Raw genomic sequence first — 20,472 nt, 5'->3', positions numbered from 1 at the left:
GCAGAATGGGATTATAGGCCAACGTCAACGACGTCAACTGGGTCTGAGTTGCTGCTGTCGGATTGTGAGAAAGACTCTTTAAGCTTGTGACGTGGATGGACGTCACAAATCGTGTTTGGCTGCCAGCTATAATTAAGTTTGCTCGAAGCTTTTGGGAAATCATTCACTTACGGGGGTGGCTGTTGTTGGCACTGTTCATTTAACTTTTGGTGAATGTGGTTGGTTGGAACTAATGATATTTTTTGTTTCAAATTTTCTATCATTTAACTTCACAGACAGTTGAATGAAGCAATAAAGCTTCAAAAATTGTTCTTCACGTCCGGTGTTCTCAATTCGCGAGCAGGTAACAAATAAAAATTTATGGAGTTTCGATCCAATTTGTACTCCTCATCCTGGAAGTCATTCATAATCCCCCAAAATGGGTACCCGTACTCGAGCCGTCCAAAACATGGCGCTCCTCGCAGCTAATAAAGTCGTAAAAAAGTTTCGTCATTTTTCCACCAATTCAATGGCCTCGTATACCATAACACAGAGGTGGTTGTGTAGCATTTTTCTTCTTCTTGAGAGTGAGGAAAACTTTTCGATACACGACAAATTGAGAAGTTTTATTTTCCTTGCAGAAGCGAAATCTGCCAAAAAGAAAATAAAATAAACGTGCAAATTTCCTCAACTCGACTCTGTTGTGCAATCTTGTCGCACGTCGCTTTTTGACGTTTCGAAGAAAAAACCTTAAATAAACTAAAAAGGGCACGCAATGTAAACAATAACAAACACGTTTTGTTTGATTGACCATTCTGTGCATTGGCCCTAAGTTTGATTGAATTTGGTAGTCGCAGTCCAGAGTTATAATTACAAATGTTTACGGTAGTTGGGCATGCACGTGTGTCAAACGTGTTCTGACCTGAAATCTCTTCGGCCAGTTGTCGCACTTACAGCAATGTTCAGGCTGTGTCAAGATAGTACGACAAGTTTGAAACTTCTTTCGTATGAAGAGTGACAACTATGCACGGAGTTTTTTTCAGTTTTGATTGAATATCTCAGGATTGAAATCGAATCTTAGAGATCTGGGAAGGTCAAAAGGAGAGGCATTGAGAGCTGCACAAAATGGTGTTCTTAACTCAATTTGATTCCAAAATGCAAGTGCGCAAGATAGCACGACAACGGCGAACTGAATTAAACAGAAGAAACTCACGTTCCGGTGGACGTTATGCAATCTTGAACGAGCGCGACACATTTGCGCCCTCCACCGTTGAAGGCAATAAAATACGGTGGAATATGCGCTACAGAAATGGGTATTGGACTTTTCCGGAGCAACATTACGAGAGAAAACGAAGACCCCCATTTTATCTGTCTGCAGTATTGAAAGTGTTGCAAAGATTGCGCGAAATTGAAAATTGCTACACTTTTGCCGGTTACAGTGAGCTGATGCTGTTTTGATTATTTTTTTTTCGGAATTAAAATCTTAAATTATTTTAAGGAATTCGAAATAAAGCTTATCTCAAGCAGAAACATGAAGTCTTCAACGGAAACGTATTAACTTGCAAATTTACTCCAGCTTACAATACTTCAGAACAATCTTCGTGTAACTGCATTTAGTCCAGCTGAACGAAGCGTTCTCTGAGAAAGACCAGACCAGACCCCTACACGGTGCTCAAAATACCGTTGTTATGAAAAAATGCAATCCGAGATTTTAGGGTCTATCGATTCCTTTTTTTTTCGATTCCTTACACCATAGGGCACCTCTGTGCAAAAAATAAAAACATTCGCTGATGTAGTTTTCGAGATACAGCCCTTTTAAGATGTTACATCCGATTTTCAATAAGAAAATCTAAACAATCTATACAATTTTAACATGTCAAAGAATATGCAATTCGAGATAATTATGGTTTTTGCTTCATATGACTTTCTAGTAACTCTGGGCCAATTTTCAGATGGTTTGCTGATGTAGTTCTCGAGATACAGCTATTTTAAAATGTTATTTCCGATTTTTTCAAACAAAATCAATAAAATCAATACAATTTCAGCACTTTAAAGAATATGCATTTCGATATAATGATGAATTTTGCTTCATATGACTGTCAATCTCTGGACAAAGTTTCAGCATGTTTGCTGATGTAGTTCTTGAGATACAGCCATTTTAAAATGTGATTTCCGACTTTTTCAAACAAAATCAATAAAATCAATACAATTTCAGCACTTTAAAGAATATGCATTTCGAGATAATGATAAATTTTGCTTCATATGACTGATGATACAGCCGTTTTAAAATGTTATTTCCGACTTTTTCAAAGAAGATCTTTTTAATCGGCGTTAAAAGTCGGAAATAGCATCATAATTCGGCTGTATCTCTAAAACAACATCAGCAAACCTTCTGAAACTTGGCCTAGAATACTTGACAGTCATATAAAGCAAAATCAATCATTATCTTGAAATGCATATTCTTTGAAATGCCGAAATTATATCGATTTTATAGATTTTTTTAGAAAAAAGTCGGAAATAACATTTTAAAACGGCTGTATCTCGAAAACTACATCAGCAAACCTTCTGAAATTTTGCCCTGAGATACTTGACAGTCATATGGAGCAAAATTCTTCATTATCTCGAAATGCATATTCTTTAAAGTGCTAAAATTGTATTGCTTTTATTGATTTTCTTAGAAAAAGCCAAAAATAACATTTAAAAAAGGCTTTACCCAGAGATACTTGACTGTCATACAACCCTCTGGCACCACTGTAAATGGCTAGAACGTTTGACAGTCACCAAAACCTCGAAGAGCCCACGTAGTAGTATTAGTGAAGAGCCCACGTTGTTTATCGTGGGCTCTTCACTAATACTAATGCGTGGGCTCTGTGAGTGTAGCAGTATTGGTGTTGCTTGTTTGTTTACACCAAATCTTCAAGAAAACACCACTTTTTGTGTGTGTGCAAATCTGTTACGAAAAATGATGAAAATTGTTGCTTCCGATTGACCGGTAAGATTTGCCGGGTAGTACTGGCCAAGTCCCGCTGTTGATCCTTCCGAACAACTCGCTGCCATCTCCGGCAGGGAATAACCGACCAAGTGCAGAAACATCAGTGATTCCGCTGATTGTGGCTGAGCTGGTCTTTCCGAGCATCCATCGATAACCTTCTCCGAGGACTGGCCCACTCTCGCTGTCGACTCGCATAGGGAATCGAAGAAATCGCGTGCTTGTGTAGAATCCGACCTTATGTGGACTCACAAGAAGTTTATCGCAAAGTGGTCCGAATATATCTGAACTTTGAACTTGCAAAACCGTCTTCATCGCCACTTCGCGGGGTATTATCCATAGTCTCTGGCGGATAGGGTCATTCGGGAACTTGTGTCTGGAAATCCGTCCCGTGTCGTTATTTTTTCATGGAAATCATTTCAACATTATGAAATTATACCTTTTTTTACCACGCGGTTTGTTTACTTTCAAATATTAAAATATTTGGGTGCGGTGCTGGTGCATATTTTTCAAACAAGGTAACTTTGACTTGTCTTTCTTTGTTACCACAGAAAAAATAGCTGTTGTCAACATTGTCATTTAGAACCTAATTTTTGGTCAGTTCGTAGCAGATTCTGTGCTTCTTGAGGAGTAATGGCATGTTAAAATGTGGCCAAAATTAGACATCAGTGACCGAATTGTGAGTGGGGAGAATAGATCTTGAGAAGATGACGGCTTCTAGTCCTTTTTTTGAGCAGACTTCAGAATTGGCGACTTTATTTCAACTTTTACCCGGAATAGGGTCAATTGAGGTTTTTTTTTATTAAGGGTCAATTGGCGTGGAGACACCAAATCCTTCAAAAAGATGAGGCAGAAGAGTGTGAAAATGAACCGTGAGTAATACAAGATGTTCCTAGGGATGTTCTTGGTGCAGCTGTTTAGATCTAATGAAAAGCCACTTTGAACGAAGGACACAATCCCCTTGTGCCCCTCGATTTCTGTAAGAATCGTTTCAAAAATGTCATCCGCCAATTCTCGCAAGGTCAAACCCGTGCTGAGGGAAATGCTGCAGCAATTTTTCCCGTTTTCAAAAAATGCAAAGAAGCAAGAAGATTGAAATTTAAACTAACAGCTATAGCAATTATCTCGAAATCTACATACAAATTAAAATAAAATAAAAACGTTAAAAAATAAGCACCTCCAAACTGGGGTGCTTATTGTAAGCACCCAAAATAATGGGTTATGGTGACAACTAAAGCACTGCACCTTTGATATTTCGCAAAACATGGTGCCTATGTTCTAATTAATTTACTATGAGGAATTTTCACTTTTAACATCTTCTTCGACAAAGTTTCCCAAAACGCTATATAATTTTCTTATTGTCAAAATTCTTAAAGATTTTGTTCCGGAGAACAACTTTGTAGAACATCGCAAAGCGCTAGGAATTGATCCCGAAAAGATATAGGTGTTTATAAAGCATGTTTATAAATTTTGCAAAAAAAAAAAATCAAAAATCTCTCAGGTCAAAACTGGACCCACTAAACATTAACCAAATGGGCTCATAGTATCAGGCTAACTTCTGGGGCCATAAAACTAGAAAATTCCGGTTGATGAACTCGAAATTAAACATTTTGTCATTTTCTTATATCCGTGAACCACGCTAAGTCCTGCCAAGACGGGGGTTCAAATGCATACATACAATACATAGCAAGAAGTCGTGGGAGTCGCTCAACCTGCATTCCTGTCACACATGAGGTCTGCACAGCTGATTCCACGTAGATTTTTCCCGCCAGTGATGACAGGAAACGCTGACAAACGGAATATGTGCCAAAATCATAAGTGGTCTTGTTAACATATGAAGGGAAATCATCGTGAACTGGAACTGCCGGTCGTTAGCCCGGGTAAAGTGGAAACGTTGAGATGATTGTTGTCCTCTGCTCTCATCTCGCAAAAAGCCATACAGAGAACCACGTCCCATTCCCCATCCCCAATCCCTTTCCCAAATCCCAATCCCCAATCTACAGTGTCAAGCGACCCGTGCCAAGGGATGTATGTCTGGAGGGGAGCAAGAAGTATCCAGGTCTGAACGGAGCCTGCGTGGTACCAAGACGCCCCACGCAGTATGTAGTCTCCTCTGTGTCTTTGCAGGCCCGAGTCACAGTTGAAGTTTCTAGGAGTCCTGAAAACAAGGTTTATCAACATGGAAATTGATCAAAACCAAAACCCAAGTGCCAGCTGCTTCCCTCAGCTGGAACCAACGCGGAAGAAAGGAAGAAGAAGCATGAAATCCGCCGGAAGAGAGGACACCACTAGAAGAGAAGAGTCGGCGGAAAACTGTAGAGTGCAGTTTGCGGTGTCGGAACGCATGAGAGACATGCACAGGAAGGTTCACATGTGGAAGGAAGTAGGAGAGTTATCCAGTACCAAACGAGAACCTTCTGTTGTTCTTCGGAGCAATTCTGCGAGAGATGGTAAGGTTACGCAACAGTCTTTGACGAAAACTAGGCAACCACATGCATATTTTCGCTTTTCTGCGAATATAGCACCGGTACAGCTGAACATTCTGAAAATTCACGCAACAACCTCACCGCTTGAGCACCCCCGCTACGATGAGCACGGTATTTTACCACTCGTCAACAGCATTTCAGAAAACTCTCAGGTACAGATAAACAATCCAAAACCGACCTCATGTGGCCTTCCAGTACTTCATGTACTATACAAGAGGAACCCGCATCCTCAACACACATCAGCGACCAAGCTGCAGGACACTGCTATCCTGTTCCCGGATCATCAAAACATCTTGGAGAAAACGGCAGGTTCAACTGAACAATGAACAATATCCGTTGCATCCAGGTTAACCTCCATCATGCTAAGGGTGCTTCCAGTATCCTTAGTCGGAGGTTCACTAAAGAGCAATTTGGGATTGCTCTCGTTCAAGAACCGTGGGTGAACCACAACAAAATCCTTGGACTGTCCTGTCAAAGCAGTAGATTGATCTACAGCAATACGCAGGCAACACCAAGAACGGCGATTCTGCTGAGCGGAAACATCAAGTGTACTCCAATCACGGAATTCGTCCAACGAGACATCGTTGCAGCAATGGTGACCGTCCCGACCACCAAGGGAAAGCAGGAGATGGTTGTTGCATCTGCTTACTTTCCTGGTGACCAGGACGATGTTCCACCGCCAGAAGTGGCCGCACTTGTGCGATACTGTAGGGCTGTCAATAAACCGTTCCTCATCGGTTGTGACGCGAACGCCCACCATACGATATGGGGAAGCACGGATGTTAACGATAGAGGTGAGCGCCTTCTTGAATACTTGACGTCTAACAACGTCAATGTATGCAATAAGGGCAATGAACCTACTTTTGTTACTGTCGCAAGACAGGAGGTCTTGGACCTCACTCTGTGTAGTGCTGCTTTTGCAGACAAAATAAAAAACTGGCATGTCTCTGAAGAAGCTAGTCTATCTGATCACAGACAGATTGTCTTTGACATTGAAGCCAGTCAACTGAAAAGGGAAACGTTTCGTGACCCAAATGACACGGACTGGAACGCCTTTCGAGGTCACCTTTGCCGGTCCAAACAAGACGCTCCTTCACGAATACGAACCCCCGAAGAATTGGATACTGCAGCGAATACTCTTCAACGCAGGATCACGGCAGCCTAGCAGGCAAGCTGCCCTAAGAAGGTGAGGGAAATCTGTCGGGACGTACCGTGGTGGAGCGAAAGCCTGAGCAGTCTCCGCAAGGAGGCTAGAAGGCTTTTCAACAGAGCTAAGCTCACTTCCGAATGGGATGCCTACAAAGCAGCCCTAACGAAGTATAACGCGGAGTTGAGGAGAGCCAAAAAAACTAGCCTGGCTAATTTCTGTGAGGACATAAGCTCGATGTCTGAAGCAACCCGACTCCAAAAGGCGTTGTCAAAAGACCATTCCAACGGTCTAGGACAGGTGAGAGACGAGCAAGGCACTCTCACTGTCACAAACAAGGAAACACTGCAAGTACTCATGAGTACGCACTTTCCAGAATCAACTGAAAGAGAGGAGGATGCAGCTAGTACCCGGACTGCAGATGGCGTATGGTTTCGACCATCAAGAGAGTCAGTCCACCTAGCCCGTCGAATGTTCAACCAGTCTTCAATCAGATGGGCCCTCGGCACATTTGAACCACTGAAGGCTGCAGGACCCGACGGCATCCTTCCAATCTTTCTCCAAAAAGCAGCCGACACCATAATGGCTGAGTTGATCAACTTACTTCGAGCCAGCTTCACCCTGGGCTACATCCCTCGAAGCTGGCGTAAAGTTAAGGTGATCTTCATACCTAAGGCCGGCAGAAGTGACCCCACGATGCCAAAAGCCTTCAGACCCATAAGTCTGACAGTGACGGTGCTTAAGCTTATGGAGAAAATCACGGATAACCACATCCGGGCGGAGTTCTTGAAGGACTTCCCTTTGCATAAACACCAATATGCATACCAAGCGAGCAAATCGACCGAAACTGCCCTACACACGCTAGTGTCACGTATCGAGAACGCACTGAAATATAAAGAATCTGCACTTTGTGCTTTTCTTGATATTCAGGGTGCTTTCGATAACACTTCGTACACAGCCATCAATGAAGCGCTCCGGTCGAGGAACGTCGATGGAACAACTGCGAGCTGGATTCATGCTATGCTTACGAGCAGAGAGATTTCAGCATCGCTAGGAGACACATCTATCACAATAACAGCAGCCAAAGGCTGTCCGCAAGGGGGAGTACTCTCTCCTTTGCTTTGGCTGCTGGTGGTAGATAGCCTTCTAAGAAAACTCACACTACTTGGCTACGAAGTCATTGGATATGCTGACGACGTAGTCTTAATCATCCGGGGGAAGTACGACGGAACGTTATCGGACCGTCTACAGTCAGCTCTAAACTGCACCATGTCGTGGTGTGAGCAGGAAGGGCTGACAATAAACCCCAACAAAACCGTGATAATCCCGTTTACTAACAGGAGGAAACACGACCTTAGGCCGCCTACCTTGAAAGGAACCCAAATGACCTTCAGTTCTGAGGTCAAATATTTAGGAGTAATCCTTGACAAAAAGCTGAACTGGAATGCACATCTGGACTATGCGGTAAAGAAGGCAACTACTGCTATCTGGGCGTGCAACAAAATGCTCGGCAAAACCTGGGGCCTTAAACCGAAACTTGCATTCTGGTCTTACACCACCATCGCTCGACCTAGGGTAACCTATGCGTCGACCGTTTGGTGGCCGAAGACTGAACAGAAGACATGTCAGTCGAAGCTGACCAAGCTCCAACGACTGGCATGTCTCTCTGTAACGAGTGCAATGAAAACAACCCCTACCGCGGCCATGGAAGCCATGCTATGCATTCTGCCTTTACATTTACATGTGAAGCAGGAGGCAGCGCTTGGCGCTCTACGACTACAACGGTGTAACAACTGGGTGGAAGGAGATGGAACGGGTCACTCGCGGATCGTGAAGGCTTTTGACATTTCCCCCCTTGCAACTTCAGTCTCGGACTGCATGGAGGTGAGGCCCAACATGGACATTCCATATGAGGTGATTGAAACAAATCGCCAAATGTGGAGTAATGGAGGACCTACACTTCCAGAAGGAACTATTCGTTTCTTTACGGATGGTTCAAAAATGGGCACTTCTACTGGAGCTGGAGTCTTCGGTCCTCGAACCAGGGAAACCATATCTATGGGAAAGTGGCCTACCGTTTTTCAAGCAGAAGTGTATGCCATACACATCTGTGCGAGGACGTGTATTATGAGAAATTATAGACACGCAAAAATCGGTATTTTCTCGGATAGCCAAGCTGCACTATTGGCATTAAAATCCTCTAAATGCGAATCCAAACTTGTTTGGGAGTGCGTCGCTTCCCTAAGGGAACTTGCTTCTCGGCATAACAGAGTGATGCTGTTTTGGGTCCCAGGGCACTGCGGCATTGAAGGCAACGAAATGGCTGATGAACTTGCCAGACAAGGCTCATCAAACATCTTCGTGGGTCCCGAGCCGTTCCTTGGAATCTCAAAATGTGCCGTGAAGCAAGAAATAACTAATTGGGGACAATTGCAAATCGCTTCAATCTGGGGCGAGATGCGAGGACTGAGACAAGCTAAAACTTTTATCACTCCAAGTCCTTCAATTTCCAGGAAACTTCTTGGCTTAAACCGTAGGGAACTACGAATACTCGCAGGGCTTCTAACAGGACATTGTCCTGCCAGATATCACCTGCACAAAATCGGCAGGTGGCCTAACAACCTCTGTCGTTTTTGTTTAACTGAGCTGGAAAGCTCGGCACATTTACTCTGCTTCTGCGGAGCACTTGTGTCTCGAAGGCTGCGGTTCTTTGGATCGCACCTTCTTACGCCGTACGATGTATGGCACCACACCCATCCCAAGAAGGTCATACAGTTCATCGACTGTATTGCGCCGGATTGAGATAAACCATGTCTGCAAAATAACCCCTCGTCTTCCGATTCAATGGATACGAGTAATTTGTAGTATGGACAGTAACCAGGGTACATCACAAAAGATAGCCTTCTCAGGTGGTCACAGTGAACTTAACCCAATGCCCATTGGGCAACAAAAAAAAAAAAAAAATACATACATACACAAATACATACATACATAAATTCAATTTTGGGACATTCACTTGCTTCCGTTTAGAAATTGAAAAAAAGAATATTCAAATTTCAAGGCCTACTATGCTCTCACGCAATGTACTGTTGAAAATTGATGGTTAAGAAAAACATTTGCTGTGCAATACAGAGCATTCCAACTTAAAAATGTGATATCTCAAGAAATATTCATTTTACCCTGAGGTTTTGATTGAATTTAATGTAAAAAACTCTCAGCAATCGAATGCAATTGTCAGTTTTCCCGTAAGTGCTCGTCCAAAGGGTTAAAAATGCATTTTAAAACTGAAAGCGCAAATTTTTCATATCTGGCAACACTGTACGTAAATTTTGAGTACGCCATTCGATTCTACATCAAAAAGTTCACTTTTTGTAAACTTTTCTCTTAGCAAAATGCATTTTAAAAATGAAGTTTTTCAAAAATCCCAGAAAAAGAGGGGGGTGCCACGGGCGCGGGGGTGGACCAAATGTCACCAAACTTTGGATTCTTTGTATTTGGGGCAAAAACAACCCCCATGCCAAATATGAGCAGATTTGGTGAAGGTCGATGTTGGACGCGTGGTCACTTGGGAAGGAATGACCCATAGATTGTTTTGGTTTTCTTATTGAAAATCGGATGTAACATCTTAAAAGGGCTGTATCTCGAAAACTACATCAGCGAATGTTTTTATTTTTTTTGCACAGAGGTGCCCTATGGTGTAAGGAATCGATTAACTCCAAAATCTCGGATTGCATATTTTTTTCATAATAACGGTATTTTGAGCACCGTGCCCTAGAAAACGGTTCCAGACAGCGCAAATATTCGCACAGAAGAGTGCCAACGTGTGTCGTGCACGTGCAGCTTTCTAATTTATCTCCACCGTCGAAGTTGGCATTCTTATTCTTGGGTCGAGAAACATCTGCTCGGCAAATATTTGTCCGCTCTTCTTCTATATAGGAATTTAATTCCGTTAAAAGGTGGAATTATATCGAGCTGCAGAATCACATTATGGTGATTAATTTTCCTAAAACAGAAAACACGGAGTGGGACTTAGTCCACAAGGGGGGCAAAAACACATGTAAAAACCCAACAAACCACTTATGGCAACCGTTCTATCGTTGACCCAGTTGTGGCTCGAATGGTCCTCTTCAGAAAGGGAAAAATAATACTTTTCTCTCCAGTAGCAGCGGCAGCAGCAACTCGACTCTTCAAAACATATTATGGTGCAATAACAAGTGGCACCCACTCGCAAGAGTAAGTTCCACTTCAGGTCGTGTAATCTCATTGGGAAAATGCATGTTGCGGCACTTCCCACTTGTTGACCTATTTGGAAAGCTACTCAGTCATTGAAATGGAGGAAAAAGATGTGTTGCAGCGATTGTCAACTTGTTTTGCTGTATTAGTTTGAAATTAAAAAAAAAGGTATAGGTAAATTATTTACACAAATCACAAAGTTTTGAAAATGATGTCAGTAACGCTTGAGTTTAGTCAAGGTATGATAAATTTGGGCTTCAAGAACACGCTCTAATAGTCAGTTTTACTACTCAACTTAAACACAGAAAAAGTGTGAAAATATCCGTCCAGCCACATCAACCACATCGCGTCTTAAAGCCTTTTCCGCTTAAGATGTCATCGCCGTATCAACGTTGGATCAAACTTTCATAAATTGTTGCCACCACACTCCCACTTTTCCTACTTAGCTCGCAGACATGTTATGTTTTGCTCTGTGTATCGTTTGTTCGCCTACGGGGGAACGATGGGGTGGAAAAGAGGAAGATATGAAGAATGGGGGAGGTGGTGCACGTCCACGTTCGGAAAACATTGTCATCGTTAGGGGAAAACAAATACTATTTTTTTTCGTTTTGCGCGAGACGTTGATACACGATGTCAGCGAGATTTGAGGGTTAAATAGTAGTGGAGCGAAAATAGCCATTGTCAATATTTTTGGAAGTCTTTAACTTGATTCAAAAAATAATTGGGCAAAACAAAAAGTTGATATTGAAAAGGAATTTTATTATGTTGATAAAACTTGTGCAGTGATGAAATTGTTAAAAATCTGTTGTTAAAACTTTTATTTTTGCCGAGCTCCCGTGGTGTAGTGGTACGGGTTTCGCTTTGTAAGCGGAAGGTCGATGGCTTGAAACCCATCTGGCGAGGCAAAAGGGGTAGGTGGCGGTCGAGAGGGGATTTCGGTTGCTGCGGGAATTGATTTGTCAAGTCCCAAGCTTCCCCAAAACCCATCCCATCCAATCTCTCGGACGATCTGTTGGCGACTGAGTCTGAGCGTTGAAGAACTCTGCAACAATACACAGAGAAGAGCTTCAAATGCTACTTTCGACTCGGTCACATGCTCTCAGGCAAAATTTGAGCTGAAGATTGGTCTATATGATCGGTAACGATCTCTAGATGGGTCAAAAAAAAACGAGATTTCCCCTCAATCTCGCTCATCTCCACGTCCTCGGATCGGTCTCTCGTGCTCGTGTGGCATGGCATTGGGGGATTGGTTTGTGGAATGAGAGGGGGCAACTGCTCGAATAATTCGTCAAAAACTGTCTTGCTCAAACAATAGCGCTACGGAAGACGATCGTTCGGCAGGCTGTAAGCAGCAGCAAAACAGAAAACCTGAGAACAGATCATACTACAATAGATACGCAAGTGTCGCAGTGGTCCGTGTCACAGTAAAAAAAACTTTTATTTTCTTAGAATATTTTTCTACGTTTTCGCAAATCGTAGAGCGTCCAATTTCCCGGGGTTACAAATTTCCCGGGAAACGGGAAATTTTCAGCCAATTTTTCGGGAAATCCCGGGAATTCCCGGGAAATTTTAAATTTATTGAAAATTGTTATGATCTTGGTTTTAATTAATATTATGCAACAAAATTGTATAGGACATCAACATTTATGGTTTAAATAAGTGTGAAGATCACTTGGGTCCTAAAATGAAGCTTAGATTGCTGATATTATTGTTTACAGCGATAAAACTTATTTTTCTGAGTACAATGACCCTTTGTACGACCACAAAGAGTTTAAAATGGATTTTTAAATCAATTTTGAAAAAATAATCTCGCGGTCCTTCTTGACAGAAAAGCTCCTACTTGACAGCTCGTTCCAAGGGGACCATAGTTAATCCATCGAAAAAATGTTGTCTTGTCAAAAAAAAAAAATGCATTAAAATGAAAAAAAGTGATCAGAAATGGTTTTTAATCGTGTTTTTTAACGTTGTACATAAAAATTGACATAGGGCTTTAGTACCCAATTAACACCTTGACTGCATGTAAAAAATCATTCAAATACAAGAAAATTTGTATTTTTTGATGAGAAATATTAAACTTGCCTTTGTGACCAGTTTATTGAAATGAGAAAAAAAAAACATGCAGAAATTATGTTCTTCAGCTCTGGTTTCAGCTCTTGAACAAATGTAAAGCTTTTTAGTGTTGGTTTTACTCCAAACAACCCAATGTTTTCAAATATATTTGAATATATTTTTGCATTTTTTGAGAACCAACAATAGAAAGTAATTTTCTATGTTTTTTTGTATTATTATGCAAAATGATTTAAATTATACGATAAATTAACATCATTCCACAAAAAGTCTTCTATTTTTTCACATTTAACCCTCTCACCTGTAGTTGCACCAATGCTCCATAATTCTTTTACTTTAAATTGTAATTCCTTTAGTACCAATTTTTAATTCAACAAATTGAATTAATTCTTTTTGCACAAATTAGATTTTCATCTCATTTGATCATGGCAAACAAAAACGTAAGAAATCTCAGTTTTAATTTAGAGATAAGGAGTTAATATTGTTTTGATGAAAAAACGTCAACCTGTAAAAAGCTTATCTAATTGTAATAATTTAATACTCATTAAACAAAATCAAGCAGTTGCTTCAAAAATTAATATTATCATAAATAATTCTGATAACATAATTTCTGATAATCTGATTAATTATATATAAACCAAACAATACATTTAGTGGGACAGGGGATAATATGTACCCCCTAAGGGAAAACTGTGATTTATCAACCATAACAGCATTTCTGTGAAAGAATTTCGTTAGATGTTTATAAATAACTTTTATTCAACGTCATCCAAGTGAAAAAAGTCTTTAAAAACCTTAAAATTGTTTAAAAATAACAGATTTCTAAAAATACTTTTGATTCATTTCAAACAACAATGCGGGGCAATATGCCTAGTCACCACTAGATGACACCGCTGTTTTTACAAAGGAGCTTCATAGCGGTGCATTTTGCCCCGACCACGCTTTTTACAGAAAATTTAATTAAAAATGCATTTTTTGATATTTTTGGACTCATCTATCTACACAATAATGAAGATTATGGCAAAAACTATATACCTCAACACTTACAATAAAAATAAATGCTTTTTATATTGTGCAAAAATCATAATGAAAGTTCAATGAAAATTAGATCAAAACACAACATTTTAAAGTTTTGCAAATAACTTAAGCTGTTTTTATACCACGATGCTCAAATTTGTCCAGCATGGTTTAGCAGTGTTAAGCCTCCAATTTCTATGATTTTTCCCCCTGAAAATTCTTCCAAATACCGAGAAAAGCAGGGGGTGCATTTTGCTCCGGGGGTGCATATTACCCCCTCTCCCCCTAATTGAACAAAATTATGTTGAGTTTGTCATTTATTATTTTTTCAGAGCATTTTCAAAAACATGTGAGCAATTCTCTACCAAAACCGGAAATGGATTTTATTTGTATTTTTTGATTTGGCTCAAACTTTGTGGGGGCCTTCCCTGTGACCAAATAAGCTATTTTGTGTCATTGGTTCACCCATACAAGTCTCCATACAATTTTGGCTGCTGTCCGTACAAAAATGCTATGTAAATATTCAAACAGCTGTAACTTTTGAGTGAATTTTCTGATCAATTTGGTGTCTTCGGCAAAGTTGTAGGTATTGTTGAGGACAATTGAGAAAAAAATAGGTACACGGAAAAAAAAATTGCAGACTTTTTTATCAACTTTTTTTTTCACTAAAACTCAATTTCCCAAAATACGTATTTTTTGATTTTCGAGATTTTTTTATATGTTTTAGGGGACTAAAATCCGCAACTTTTGAGCTATCGAAAAACATGGTCAAAAAATCTGCCGCCAAGTTATGAATTTTTGAAAAGTAGTGATTTTTGTAAAAAAAATTCAAATTTCATGCAAAAACAAATTTGAAGTTATTTTTTAATGCAAAATTGAATTTGCAATCGAAAACTACACTACAATTTTTTTGATAAAGGACTCCGTTTTCAAGATATAGCCACCGAAAGTTTGATTTTAGTAAAATATTTGCAGTATTTCGATTTTAAAAAATAGTGACCATGAGCGACCATTTCTAAAAATATTTTTTTTGAAAAGTTCAGAAAATTTGCTATAAAATTGTCTAAGAGACATTGAAGATTGGACCTCGGGTTGCTGAGATACAGCCGCTTTAAGGAAAAGAAACACGAAAATTGAAGTTTTCTAAGTCTCACCAAAACAACCCACCATTTTCTAATGACGATATCTCAGCAACTAATGGTCCGATTTTCAATGTTAAAATATGAAACATTCGTGAAATTTTCCGATCTTTTCGAAAAAAATATTTTGAAAATAAATTAATCAAGACTAACATTTTAAAAGGGCCAAACAATGAATATTACGCCCATTTAAAATGTCTGTCTTGATTTATTTTTTTTTCAAAATATTTTTTTCGAAAAGATCGGAAAATTTCACGAATGTTTCATATTTTAACATTGAAAATCGGACCATTAGTTGCTGAGATATCGTCATTAGAAAATGGTGGGTTGTTTTGGTGAGACTTAGAAAACTTCAATTTTCGTGTTTCTTTTCCTTAAAGCGGCTGTATCTCAGCAACCCGAGGTCCAATCTTCAATGTCTATTAGACAATTTTGTAGCAAATTTTCTGAACTTTTCAAAAAAAATATTTTTAAAAATGGTCGCTCATGGTCGCTATTTTTAAAAATCAAAAAACTGTAAATATTTTGCTAAAATCAAACTTTCGGTGGCTATATCTTGAAAACGAAGCCCTTTATCAACAAAATTGTAGAGTAGTTTTCAATTGCAAATTCAATTTTGCATTAAAAAATAACTTCAAATTTGTTTTTGCATGAAATTTGGATTTTTTTTACAAAAATCACTATTTTTCAAAAATTCATAACATGGCGGCAGATTTTTTGACCATGTTTCTCGATAGCTCAAAAGTTGCGGATTTTAGTCCCCTAAAACATATCAAAAAATCTCGAAAATCAAAAAATACGTATTTTGGGAAATTGAGTTTTAGTGAAAAAAAAGTTGATTAAAAAAATCTGCAATTTTTTTTCCGTGTACCTATTTTTTTCTCAATTGTCCTCAACAATACCTACAGCTTTGCCCAAGACACCAAATTGATCAGAAAATTCACTCAAAAGTTACAGCTGTTTGAATATTTACATACCATTTTTGTATGGACAGCAGCCAAAATTGTATGGAGACTTGTATGGGTGAACCAATAACACACAATAGCTTATTTGGTCAAAGGGAAGGCCCCCACAAAGTTTGAGTTAAATCAAAAAATACAAAAAATAAAAATGGTCGAAATCGGCCGATTTCGTAGAGAGTTGCTCATGTTCCAAAAATTTAAGAAAATGTATACTTCCGCTTGAATCTCGGGAATTCGGGAAAAATATTTTTTCGGAAAATCCCGGGAATTCCCGGGAATTTTTTTCCCAGGACGGGAAATTGGACGCTCTAGCAAATCGCCTTGATTTTATTTGGATGAAATTTTGTCCATGCATTCCCTAAGTCTATAGAAGCCATTTTGCCTCATTGATATTTCTATAGGTACAAGCTGGGTGCTGAATAGTGGTTCGCAAAACGGCCTCAATTTTGAACTGTCAAAGTGGAACCAATTTACTGTTCGCCAAAAGTAGAGAGTATTGTTATCGATCATTAAATAAATGGTTTTTTTTTCAAGAATGAAATTTGTAAGCATTTGAGGATCTGGAGTTGAAGTCAAGAAATCTATAAAAAGTTGAAGGCGAGATCGTAAATATGAACTTCTTATCCCTATTAAAAGTTATAAGCTCTTAAGTGATATTTATGCAATTTTCGGAGGCCGGATCTAAGATATTTCGTTGAAAACGTTGTCCGGATCTATTATGCGACCTGCCGTTAGATGAGTTATCAAGAGAACTTTCCAACGAGTTCCAAGGATTGGAGATCTGAAAGAGAGAGCACATAAATGCCCTAAATTATGAAGATCTGACTCTCCAATATATGGTATGAATAATGAATCAAATTGATAGAACATTGAAAGGTCCGCCCTTTTGTGTCTATTTTGGATAGCATTACCCTTTAAATGTGAGGAAGGCACCAAACACCTTAGGGTGGATTAAGTAACGTTTTTGTTGTTGAATATTTCAGGGTTGAAATCAAGTTTTGTGGATCTATAAGTGAGCCATTGCAATCTGAACAAAATGGCGTCCGTACTTCAATTTATCCCAAAATGCAAGAGCGTCCAAAAAGCACGACCAAGATGAAATCTCCTCGCGTGCAATTTGTTCATTACGGTGTCTAACCGTGTACAACTCTGTCTGTCTACAAGCACTGACACTGAGTGCAGTGTCTGAGCAAACGAAAAGAAATGCTCGATGATATACACTTAGTTCTTAAACTAACATGCCACCGCCGTCAGAAAAGACGACTTGAAACCGTATATCACATCGACGCTATTGTGCTACCTTGACGCACGTCGCTTTTTGACGGTCTCAGAAAAATGCGTTGAAATGTTTGACATTGAAGAAACAAAAATGAGTGCACGCAATGTAAACAATAACAAACACGTTTTGTTTGGATGACCATTCTGTGCATTGTCTCAAAATTTAATTGAATTTGATTGCTGAAGTCCCGAGTTATAATTTCCAATGTTTACGGTAGTCGAGCATGTACGTGTGTCAGATGCGTTCTGACCTGAAATCTCTTTGGACAGTTGTCGCACTTACAACAATTTTCAGGATGATTCAAGATAGCATGACAAGATTGAAAGGTGAGGCATTGTGAGCTGCGAAAAATTTGCGTTCTTAGCTCAATTTGGCCCAAAATGCACGTGCGATAAAATTGCACGAAAGTGACGATATGGTCCCCGCGAGAAAACACACGCACGAGGTTGTTATCCATTTTATTTTGATTACAATCATCCCATACACTGTTGTTTGCTTCTTCAAGGAGTAGCAGGACCAGCGACAACGAAGACAAACACTGATAACCATCCACTATCATCACCGTCATCGAGATGATTCCTGATTTTCGCCACCCCCATCTTCCTTCCTCCCATTATTGAGAAATTCCCAAAATAGAAACCTTGTGACCGGGTTTTGGCCTCCCCACCCCGAAGAAAGGTCGGTGTCAATGACTTTTCCCTGTTTTTCCTTCGTTACATAGTTTGCCCGTTTTCCCATGGCAGCATGTTCATGTTCACCCAAAATCCAGATCATATATTTCCCTCCCGCCCCCACCCCCCTCAAAGTTCCAACTTATATGATGGCAGAAGGGAAATTCTCGTTTTCACCCAAACCCCCACCAAGACAACGCGCGAGGGCCTTTTCGGGCAAGACATTTTCCGCCGGCGAGGAAAACTGTCACTGCTTCTTCCCTCCGTGTGTCACGAACTGCGAACAGTCCACTCTCTCTCTCTCTCTCTCTCTTTGAGGCGTTTTCCGAGGGTGGGAAAATCAAAGGAAAAATGGGAAAGCGTTCGGAGATCTATTTTGCTCGTTTTGGGAAGATTTTCGAGGAAGGGTACGTGCCCGAATACATCAGGACTGCCGGTCGAGGTTTGTTTCGTTCTGCGGGATTTTGCCGAATGAAGAATCGATGCCATTTTCGTACTGCTGCAAATGCGGTGTGTGTTATTAATATTATTGTGGATGCAGGTCTTGGGTTTTTGGAGAAAAAATGGGGGCAGGAGTTGGAAGACTATTTATTTCTAAAAGAGCATGTTTCAAATCGTTTTTCGTAAGCTGTAACTAATTTTTTTAAGTTACACATAAAGTTAAGAATTGTAGAGATTGACTAGGCATTTTCAAGAAGAGATTTTATAAATATATAAATGAATGAAGCTATACGATTATCAAACACACTCATGCAGTCAATTTTGTATTCTTACCTTATCATAGCACTGTTACTGGGATGGAATTTATCTGTGAAAGATATTGAATAAAGATTTCAAATCAGTATTTTCAGTAACTAAAGTTGATAAAATGTTTCTTCATTTTGTATGATTTGTGCTATCTTGTGACATTTGTGTTTTAAACTTAATTGAACTAAAGACCGTAAATTAACACTTGAGAACAATAATCAAATTTTGGAAATATTTGTATTCAACGATAAAATGCTGTTATGAAGAAATTGTGAACAATTCTTTATAAATATTTGACACCATGAAAATGTAGCTTAAAAAATCATCAATTGAGCAACTCTCTACGAAATCGGTCGATTTCGAGCATTTTAATTTTTTGTACTTTTTTATTTGGCTAAAACTTTGTGGGGGTCTTCCCTATGACCAAAGAAGCTATTTTGTGTCATTGGTTCACCCATACAAGTCTCTTTACAATTTTCGCAGCTGTCCATACAAAAATGGTACGTAAATATTCAAACAGCTGTAACTTTTGAGTGAATTTTCTGATCATTTTGGTGTCTTCGGCAAAGTTATAGGTATTGTTGAGGACTATTGAGAAAAAATAGGTGCACGGTTAACTTTTTTTTTCACAAAAACGCAATTTCCCAAAATGCGTATTTTTTTTATTTTCGAGATTGACAACGAATGTCATCATTACACAAAGTGATAAAATTTGTTTGTCCAAATTATGATAATTTTTTTTGCAAAGTGTCAAAATGATCAAAAATAAATTTTAACATATTTTTTAAAATTCAAAATGGAATTTGGGTAATTCTCCGCCAACTCACACAGCAGTTGCCCCGACCCCTCTTCGATTTGCGTGAAACTTTGTCCTAAGAGGTATCTTTTGTCTCTGATCACGAATCCGAGGTCCGTTTTTTGATATCTCGTGACGGAGGGGCAGTACGACCCCTTCCATTTTTGAACATGCGAAAAAAGAGGTGTTTTTCAATAATTTGCAGCCTGAAACGGTGATGAGATAGAAATTTGGTGTCAAAGGGACTTTTATGTTAATTTAGACGCCCGATTTGATGGCGTACTCAGAATCCCGAAAAAACGTATTTTTCATCGAAAAAAACACCAAAAAAGTTTTAAAAATTCTCCCATTTTCCGTTACCCGACAGTAAAAAATTTTGGAACATGTCATTTTATGGGAAATTTAAAGTAATCTTCGAATCTACATTGACCCAGAAGGGTCATTTTTTCATTTAGAACAAAATTTTTCATTTTAAAATTTCGTGTTTTTTCTAACTTTGCAGGGTTATTTTTTAGAGTGTAACAATGTTCTACAAAGTTGTAGAGCTATATGATGATATATAGACATATGGGTTTGCTTATAAAAATCACGAGTTATCGTGATTTTACGAAAAAAAGTTTTGAAAAAGTTGGTCGTCATCGATCATGGCCGTTCATGGTCACCCGCGACAGACACGGACGACGAAACAAAGAGAAACGCAAAAATCGCGATAACTCGTGATGTTCATAAGCAAACCCTTTATGTCTATATATCAATTTTTTTGTAATTGTCTGCTCTACAACTTTGTAGACCATTGTTACACTCTAAAAAATAATCCTGCAAAGTTAGAAAAACACGAAATTTTAAAATGAAAAATTTTGTTCTAAATGAAAAAATGACCCTTCTGGGTCAATGTAAATTCGAAAAGTACATTAAATTTCCCATAAAATGAGATGTTCCAAAAATTTTTACAGTCGAGTA

General features: G+C 39.2%; 1 protein-coding gene across 2 annotated transcripts in view; it reads right to left on the bottom strand.

The window, feature by feature from the left end:
• LOC120413043 (protein tincar) overlaps nucleotides 1-20,472 on the bottom strand; it is a 385,369-nt gene that overhangs the window by 148,613 nt on the left and 216,284 nt on the right. For both annotated transcript variants that reach the window (XM_052709629.1, XM_052709628.1), the window contains exon 4: nucleotides 18,744-18,777. The gene's annotated coding sequence lies outside the window, so the exon portion shown is untranslated. The remainder of the gene's footprint in view (nucleotides 1-18,743; nucleotides 18,778-20,472) is intronic.

Source organism: Culex pipiens, chromosome 3 (assembly GCF_016801865.2).
Source record: "Culex pipiens pallens isolate TS chromosome 3, TS_CPP_V2, whole genome shotgun sequence".
NCBI classification, from domain to species: domain Eukaryota; kingdom Metazoa; phylum Arthropoda; class Insecta; order Diptera; family Culicidae; genus Culex; species Culex pipiens.
Note: the sequence above shows the minus strand (reverse complement) of the source record. Positions and strands in the feature narration are given on the sequence as shown.